The sequence below is a fragment of the Rhinolophus sinicus genome, chromosome 5 (genome assembly GCF_057876585.1).
Source record: "Rhinolophus sinicus isolate RSI-liver-muscle chromosome 5, RSI-T2T, whole genome shotgun sequence".
NCBI classification, from domain to species: Eukaryota; Metazoa; Chordata; class Mammalia; order Chiroptera; family Rhinolophidae; genus Rhinolophus; species Rhinolophus sinicus.
The window spans coordinates 8,878,266-8,887,910 of record NC_142505.1 but is presented as its reverse complement, the minus strand read 5'-3'; positions in this window follow the sequence as shown (position 1 = coordinate 8,887,910).

Genomic DNA, 9,645 nt, shown 5'->3' with positions numbered 1-9,645 from the left:
TATAATATAAAACCATATATTTATATAATATACATATATATTTAGAGATACATTTATAACATATGGTATATACACACATTTACAATAACAAAGCCATACTTCTACCTAACATGATACAACTAGGAGGACCTTGGGTACAACGGAAAATAGGCTGCCCCTTCCAGATAGGTTGGATGGTATTCATTCTTTTCCTGGACACTCAGTAACTTAGATTCGTAATGCAAAGTGAATGATTATCAATACATCTTATGTTACATGATAAGAAAGGGGAGAAAAAATTATTTGCTTAACACATATGCAAACAAAACAAGGAAGAGATACTCATAACGGTTATAGTCTTCATTTCTGCATCTGGTCACACGGTCATAACTGGTATTTATAGCTCCCCTCTTCCACGACTCATTCCATATTCCCATTGCCCTCAGTAAGTACCTTAGCTGGTCATGGTCCTTTGACTGATGGGTCATCCAAGTCTTCATTCCGAAAACCTGGACTATTAGGATTTCTACGTGTAGTAGTAAGAGACAGCCTAAGGAATCTCCTGTATCCCAGACATATTCTTTCTTATTTCTGCTGTGTCGTGGAATATCAGTTTCCCTTTGGTAGTCAGGATCAATCACTCTGGCCACTATAGTAACTCCTTTCTTTGCCTGTTGATTCAGAGGCAAGAGAAGCCCAAGAGGGCAGGTGACAATCTAATCTTCCAGTTGGAAACATTGTGCCTCTTGGTGGAAGCATTCCTCCCTTTGGAACCAAGACCTCTAGACTAGCAGAGCATAAGATTATAGGAATAGGAAGTAAAATTCTTGCTGATGAATCATCAGGTGTAGTAGTGACCGGTGCTACTCTCGTTCTACCCTTTGATTCCTGGACCTGCGAATCCTGGCCATGAGAGAAGTAGCACCATATCTTGGATGCTGATTTACAGCACATACAGTCTCCTGGAGGACAGTGCCCCTGTTCGACAAGGTATTGCCACCTCGCTGGCATTGTAACTGAGACTTTAAAAGGCCTTTCCTCCGTTTCATCAAGCCAACTGCTTTAGGATGGGGGGGGGGGGGGAGCACGGGAAGACCAGTGAATGCCATGACCATGGGCCCATGGCTGCACTTCTTATGCTGTGGAGTGAGTTTCTTAATCAGAAGCAATGCTGTATGGACTTCTATGACAGTGGATAAAGCATTCTATAAATCCATAGAGGGTAGTTTTGGCAGAAACATATTGTGCAAGGAAAGCAAATCTGCATTCAGAGTAAATGTCTGTTCCAGTAAGAACAAAACATGGCTCCCTCCAGGACAGAAGGAATCCAGTGTCGTCAGCCTACCACCAAATCTACCACCAAATAAGCCACTGATCACTTGGGGGAATTGCCCCTGAGGGACAATTCGATCCTTCTTCCTTCCCCTCTCCTTTCATGGGTATCAGAAGTGCATCATGGTCTAAGGGCTCTCCCTGATGACTCCCCTCTCTCTCCCTTTATCCTTTTAGGCATTTCCCTCAAAAACCTCACTTGGTGTCTGCTTTTGAAATTCCAAGAGAACAAGAGCTCAAAAGAGCCGTTTGAGGGTCTCAAGTCTGGTGTGAGGCCATTGCTTTTTCCAGGAGTAACAGGGCCTTGGGAAAGGAGCAGGATAGAGGGCGTCTGACAGCATCCAGAAGGCCCTCCCCCCTCTCTGATGGAACTTCCAGCCTGTCTTCTAATGGTGGAAACAACTAGAGCTAGTGTTTAGTCTGGGCAGAGGTATGCTGGAGCTGGCTCACACCAGCCTGCGATGTATTTTTAGGAATTTTGCAAGCTGGTTGCTGTCACATTGGTAGCTTGAAATCAGCTGTGGTGGGAGTACTTACAACTCAAAATTTGGCAAAGGCTGCAAATCAGGGCTTTTCCCTCTGGAGAGCCGGTTGTTAACATTTACCATCACACCACTGGATGGGAGGTTATCATTTCCTTAGAATCACTCCTGAGATAAAGTCCCAAATTCCTATCCTAGCTGGGACAGCACTATTATTGAGGATCCCAGTAGGAGACAGATGGCCCTCTCAAAAGGATGATTCAGGACAATTTATGGAAGGGACTTCTACAAAGTTGTGGGCAGGGTGTAGGGAATGTGAGGGACCATGGCGCAGTCTCCCCGGGCTAGCTATAGCAGCCAGCTGCTGTGAACCCCAGGCCTGTAGGCCCAGGAGCAACAGCCACCAAAGAAGCTGGTGAGGCCTACGGACCTAGCAGAGGGCTGCTTAACACGGGACTGGCTTTGGGAAGAGAAACTAGTCACTTTCCCCCAGCCCAGCCGGGAGGGGGTCGGAGGAATAAATACTGCAACCTCCTTGTCCTTCTCACCCTCGTCCACCCAAGCTCCTGTTGGTACCTTCCACTGGCACCAGCAAGAGGGAAGGGAGGTGAGGGAGCCTGTTGATGCAGCCGTACAGGGGAGCACAGGGCAAGGTGGAGAAGGTGGACCTGGCGGGACGAACGTAAGACACCAGTGCAGAGCCTTGGGTGAGCCTTCCCTGTCCAGCCCCTTCAATGCACACTTCCTGTGCGCACTGCACACACCACACATGCTGTCTCCTCTGCATGAAAGCTCTCTGACTCCCCTCCCCCTAATTCATTATTCCTCCTCCTTGGCTTAAACTTCACCCTCCGGAACACGTCAGGTTCTGTGTTGACTGTGTTGTTTTGCAGCTGGTCATTCTTCAAAGCATTGCTCTGCTTACGGCAACATTTTTTATCCAATAATGATTTGTTTAACACTCGTAACACCAGCAGCCAACATTTACTAAGCACTTACCACATGCCAGGCTCTGTGTAACTATTTGTCAGGCTGTTGTCCAGACTATAGTCTCCATGGGGGCAGGGACCATTTTCTGTCTTATTTGTCATTCTCTCTATCCAGTGCCTGGCACATACCAGGAGCTCAACAAACATGGGTGGAGTAAACTCCCCACAATGAGCCTAGCAAGTGTTTCCTAGCTCTCTTGTAAGTGCGGGAGAATAAATATGGCTGTGAGTTGTTTACTGCTCCTTCTACTGAGAGGTGGAGTCTAATTCCTTGAATGTGGGCTGGTCATAATGACTTACTTGAGCAAAAGAATTCAGTGCAAATGACATTCTGGAACTTCTAGGTCATAAGAAGCCCAGCAGCCTTTAGCTGGACCCTTTGGGACATTCTCGTTGGGAGCCTGAAACAGCCACTTATGAAGTCCACCCACATGAGGCCGCCATGGTGGTGAGACCACATGTGGAGTGTCTGGTGGATCCCCTCTTCTGCTGAGGGCCAGACACGTGAACGAGGCTGCCTTGGAGCAGCCCTTTCACCAGCTCAGTGGCACCAAGTGACCTCCATTGATATCACATGAAAAAGAATTACCTCGCTGAGCCCTGCTCAAGTTCTTGAGTGACAAAATTATGGGATATAATACAATGCTTCTTATTTTAAGCCTCTATATTTGGGTGTGCTATTACACAGAAGTAGTCACATAAGCCAGGACACATAATATTGGTTAGGGGGAAATCCCCAGCCTATTTCCCAACCTGCCTTCACTCCTCCCACTCAGGCTAACTCTCCAGCAACTTCCCTTTGATGTGGCTTTAAGAGGGGTGCCTTTGCTACTTAGCTTCCATTTGCTGGGAAATCCCCCAAGTGCTAACCTGCCTGCTTTACAGGGAAGCCGCGACCGCTGAATTGTCCCCGGCCAAATCTTCATGTGGCACCCCTTCAACCCTAGGTGACAGCAAACTCAATGACTCCCGGGCACAGGCCCTTTCCTTAGAAGCCTGCTCTGCCCAGCCGACCACCCATGGATCTGGTTAGAGGGTTTTCACAAGACGGCTGGGGACACACAGGCGGCTGGTGGGGCTGCCCCTGGTGCCACCGCTGCCTTGCTCGCCAGGTTGCACGTGTCCCAGGCACAGCAAAGCACTCCTGGAATCACCAGGAGTTTCAGAGGGCAGCCATGGTGTGCAGTTAGAGGACTGAGTCCTGGTGAGTGTGCTCTGAAACCGGGGAGAGTTCTGGATGGAGACTTTTCGACATTTCTGGTAGTGCTAATGTTTAGTAACAGACATTTGAGAAGCTTGAGGCCTCTTGGCCTACTCCTGGCCTTCTGGAAAGGACCACTTGGGGATGTCCCTGGGGTGCAGAGCATTTGCCAGCTCATGCTGCATAGGCAGGTCCCCCTCTTCTCACTCCCTTCTTTACTCCTCAAGCACCCTTGGGTGGGTGAGGGGTGGGGGGTGGTGATAGCATTCCTGGTGATTCAGTGAGACACGCACATCAGCGCTGGGCCTTGTAGAGCCTTGGACATGCCTTATGCTCTTGGGACACAGCCAATATTTCTTAGCGGGAAGTTGGTGTGGACACTGTACTATGTGAGGCTCATGATGAATGCAATTTCCCAGGCCCTACCCAGACCTACAGAAATAAGCTCTTCTGATGGGGCCCGAGCTTCTGCATTTGTAACAAGGGTCTAGGTGGTCCAGGAGAAGGAAGTCAGGCAGTGTAGAGGTTAATATCATGGGCTCTGGAATTAGGACGCAGGGGTTCAAAGTCGGACTCCAGGATCCAGTGCCCATGTAATTTTGGCACCCGAGTTTCCCTATATGAATTGCAGATAATTACAGCATCTACCTCTCTGACTATGTTATGTTGGGCCTGGCATTATGCCAGGTGCTGGGGGATCAAAAAGGAATAAATAAAAAAATAAAAATAAAAAAAAAGGAATAAATCAAGTTCTCTGCCCTGAAGATGCCCGAGGCGCACAGATGTGGAAATGGGTGATTAGGATACAGTGTGGTAAGTAAGTGCAATGTGAGGGAGCAGCTCGGGGCACACCAGCCTTGGACAGGCAAGGAAGGCTTCCTAGAGGAGGTGATGTCAAAGGAAGTTCTGAAAAATGAGTAGGAGTTATCCAGGGAAAAGGGGTTGAGCACATATGCCGTAATGCACATTCTGGGCCACCAGTGATACAGATCAGGTGAGATGTGTGGTGTAAGAGGCAGGACTGTCAGGGTTTGAGGCTGGAAAACATGAGCAGCATCAGCTTGTGGGGTTGAGCTAGGTTTTCCGATGCCTTCAGTTCTGGCTAGCTCATTTCACACACTGCACATCCTTAACCACAAAGGTCACCTTGTGTGCCACTGAAACACACTCCTCTGGGATTAATTAGCACTCTGCTTTGGTGCTCAGAGTGCGAGAAGCCACAAAGGCCCAACTCCTACCCGAGGAAACACGTGATCACTCTCAATTGGAGGAGTGTTAAATAATTTGGAGTCCATATTTCAAAACCAACACACGGAGATTCAGGGAAAACGTCCAGGGTGGGCATGACATGGGGTAAGTCTTGAAAGGTGAGTAGGAGTGAACAGGAAGAGAAGAGGAGGAAAGACGTGGTATGAAGGGGACCAGCAAATGTAAAAATCAGGGCTGGTTTAAAGGACTCTAATTATGGCTCTAAAGATTGCGAGTGGTGAGAGATGAGGCAGAGAGAGATGCAAAGGTCCTTGGGTGCTCAGCTAAGGAGTTTGCAACTCATCCTGAATGGAGAACTGGTGAAGGGTTTGAAACAATTATTTAACATTGCTTCAATTGAGAGTGATCACGTGTTTCCTTATAGTAACCTCCCACTGCTATAATGGCTTAAGCAGTGGGAGGTTAATTTCCCTTAGGAAGGAAATGCTAGGACTGGTCCAGCAGCTCAGCAACATCATAAAGACCAAGGCCCTTTCAATCTCTTGTGTCAGCCTCAGCATATCTGTAGTATTATTCCTCATGATTGCAAGATGGCTGCTATGGCTCCAAGCATCACGGCTTTTACAGCATCCGGAAGTAAGGAGACATATGTCTACACAAGTGACTCTCCTTGGGAGCAATTTTGCAATGTCTGGTGGAATTTTTGGTTATTACAAGTGGGGGGAAGCTCATGACATCTAGCAGGTAGAGGCCGAGGATGTGGCCAAACGGGACAAACTCTCGTGACAGAAAATTACTGAAGTGGCAACAGTGCCAAGGTTGAGAAGCCCTGGTCTAAATTGATTGGGTGCCCTTTGCTTAAAAGGGGGAGGTGAAGTTGCCTCCTTCACTACATTTGGAGCTTGGAGCCCGAAGATTCCATATCATGGGTCAGCTGCTGAGAGACTCTAGAGGCTGTCAGATATGTAAATGTATTATAAAGCTACAACCATACGGTTTCAGTGTAAGAAATGGAACCATAACACCTGGAAAACAAATAGTCAGATAAACAGGGAAGGACTTTATAAACATACTTCTATGTTCGTATATATATTGCATATAAACATAAATACAATACGTCTCTGATCCTCAGCACATGCCATTCGAGAGGGCATTATTGCCTATCAGACATTGAATTGCTTTGCAGGACATACTTTTCTTTCTTTTTGATACATCTTTAGCTCCTGGAACATCCATTCCATTGTTGTATTAAATGTAGTGTCTTTTATTCTTTCAATTTTTCAAAGCAGAATTAGTTGGGTTGATCTTACTATGATGGGGGCACTGATGGTAAGAAGTAGGGAGAACGTTGACTTAGAGGCAAGTGTTGTTAACATACAAGAAGTACAGCTTGTCATGTCCTATCAACTCAGACTGAAACGTCTCTGATATTTCCGCTGGAGGTTTCTGGTTTGGCCTAATTCTTTTAGAGATGCAACGCAGACCAGATACTTTTTTTTTTTTTTTCCTTTTTCCTGTTTCTTGTTTACTGTGGTATCTGCCATCAGCCTTGTTTCTGAAAATGAGAGTTTGAGCTCTGCTGGTTAGTAGTGGGTATATCTATGCCATGGGTGTGCGTGCGTGTGTGTTTGTGTGTGCATGTGTGTGTGGTTTCATACATGTTTCCATGTCAGCAAAGTTGGCTTATGAGGCTCCAGGCTCCTTCAGATGTGGTTCTCCTTCCAGCACATCCTCACTATGAAATCAATAGCTGAAAAAATATACAAAGGGTGCCCAAAAAATGTCTACACATTTTAAGAAAGGAAAAAACTGTATTAAAATTACACTGATGGTAACCACTTTGAGCACCTCTTGTAATTGCAGAAGTCAAATGTGACTTGCATTCATCTTTTATTATCAATATATATTATTACAATTATAATACAGATTTTTCCTTTCTTAAAATGTGCTTACATTTTTTGGCACCCTCTGTATATAATAAAGTAGTAAACCAATTTATTATGCCTGACAATCTTCACCAAGTCTGTTATTGGAAAATAGATAGCATACATTTTTTTTTTTAATTGGGGAAGGGGAACAGGAGTTTATTGGGGAACAGTGTGTACTTCCAGGACTTTTTTCCAAGTCAAGTTGTTGTCCTTTCAGTCTTAGTTGTGGAGAGTGCAGCTCAGCTCGAGGTCCAGTTGCCTTTGCTAGTTGCAGGGGGCACAGCGCACCATCCCTTGCAGGAGTCAAACAGGCAACCTTGTGGTTGAGAGGACGCGCTCCAACCAACAGAGACATCTGGGAGCTCAGCAGCAGCTCAGCCAAGGTGCCATGTTCAATCTTAGTTGCAGGGGGCGCTGCCCACCATCCCTTGCAGGAGTCGAGGAATCGAACTGGCAACCTTGTGGTTGAGAGCCCACTGGCCCACGTGGGAATCAAACAGGCAGCCTTTGAAGTTAGGAGCATGGAGCTCTAACTGCTCCGGCTGCTTACCGGGCCGGCCCGATAGCATACTTTTTAAATAATCCAAGGATCAAAGAAGTCTCTAGGGGAGTAAAAATACATCGAATGGAATAAAAATGAAAATACAACACATCACACTTTGTGGGAAACAGTTAAAGCAGTGCTGAGAGGAAAATTTATAGCACTAAATGCTTACATTAGAAAAGAGAAAATGTCTCACATGAATCACGTAAATATCTGAGCACGTATCTTAAGAACCTAGAAAAAAAAATGCAAAATAAACCCAAAGTAAGTAGAAGGAAGAAAAAAGAAAGATAAGAGCAGAAATAATAAAATTGAAAACAAAGGCAACAGAAAAACTAAAACAAAAAAGTTTGTTTTTTAAAAAGATCAATAAAAATGATGCACCCCTAGAAAGACCAACAAAAAAGACAAAGGTACAAATTACTAATATCAGGAATGAAATAAATATCACTACTGACCTGGCAGCCATCAAAGGATGATAATCAAATCCTATGAACAACTCAACAACTTAAACAAAGTAGACTAATTCCTCAAAAAACGCAGACTATGAACACTCACCAAATATAAAATAAATGCCTTGAATATCCCTATAACTATTAAGGAAATAAGAGCCATAAGTTAAAAACTCCTGAGAAAGAAATTTCCAGGTCCAGATAATTTGACTAAAGAATTCTTCCAAATGTTTAATGAAGAATTAACACCCAGTCTACATAATCCCTTCCAGAAAATAGAAGAGAGAACACTTCCCAACTCATGTTGTGAGACCAGTATTGCCTGGACACCAAAACTAGACAAGACAGTACAAAACATAAATGCAACCACAGATCAATATCTCTCACAAATATATATGAAAAGTCCTTAACAAAATATTAGCAAATAGAATATGTTTTTTTTCCAGACATGCAAAGCTGATTCAATATTTGAAGTCAATCATATAATAAAAGGCTAAAAAAGAAAAATCACATGATCATATCAACTGATACAGAAAAAGCACATGACAAAATTCCACACCCATTCATGATAAAACTGTCAGAAACACTAGGAATGGGGGAACTTCCTCAACTTGATAAAGAATATCTATTAAACAACTTGTAGTTAACATGTTAATGGTGAAAGACTGAATGTTTCCCCATAAGAATGGGAACAAGGCAAGGATGTCTGCTCTCACCTCTCTTACTGGAAGTCCTAGACAGCACAATGAGGCAAGAAAAAATAAATAAATAACAGGCATACAGATTGGAAAGGAAGAAATAAAGCTGACCCTGTTTGCAGATGACATGATGGTCTACAAAAAATATACCCAAGAATATAAAAAACCAAAACCAAACTGAAACAATTCCTAGAATAACAAGTGAGTTTAGCAAAGCTGCAGGACACAAGATCAACATACAGAAATAAATTGTATTTCTATATACTAGTAATAAAAACATGGAAAGCAACATTACTGTACAATATCATTTACAATCTTTCTCTGAAAAAAGAAAGTACATAAATCACCAAAACATGTACAAAACATGCAGGCTATGCTGAAAACTACAAAATGTTGATGAAATAAATCAAAGAACATCTACATAGCTGGAGAGATATACCACATTCATGGGTTGGAAGGTTCATCATAGTAAAAACGTCAATTCTGCCCCAAATGATATATAGTTATAATGCAATCCATTTCAAAATCCCCCAAGATTTTTTTTTTTTGTAGGTATAGAGAGGCTTATTCTAAAACTTATATAGAAAGACAAAGGAACTAGAATAGCTAAGACATTTTGAAAAAGAAGAAAGAAATGGGAGGAATCGCTCTATCCTATTCCAGGACTTACTGTGCAGATGTAGTACTCAGGCCTGGATGGCAATTAGAGATAGTGGAAATGTAACGTCTATATGCGATGTCAGAGGGGTAATAGATGGGGGGGGGTTATCACTGTGTGAGGGATATAAATGATAAATGTCTAACTATTACATTGTTTTGTACACCTGAAAC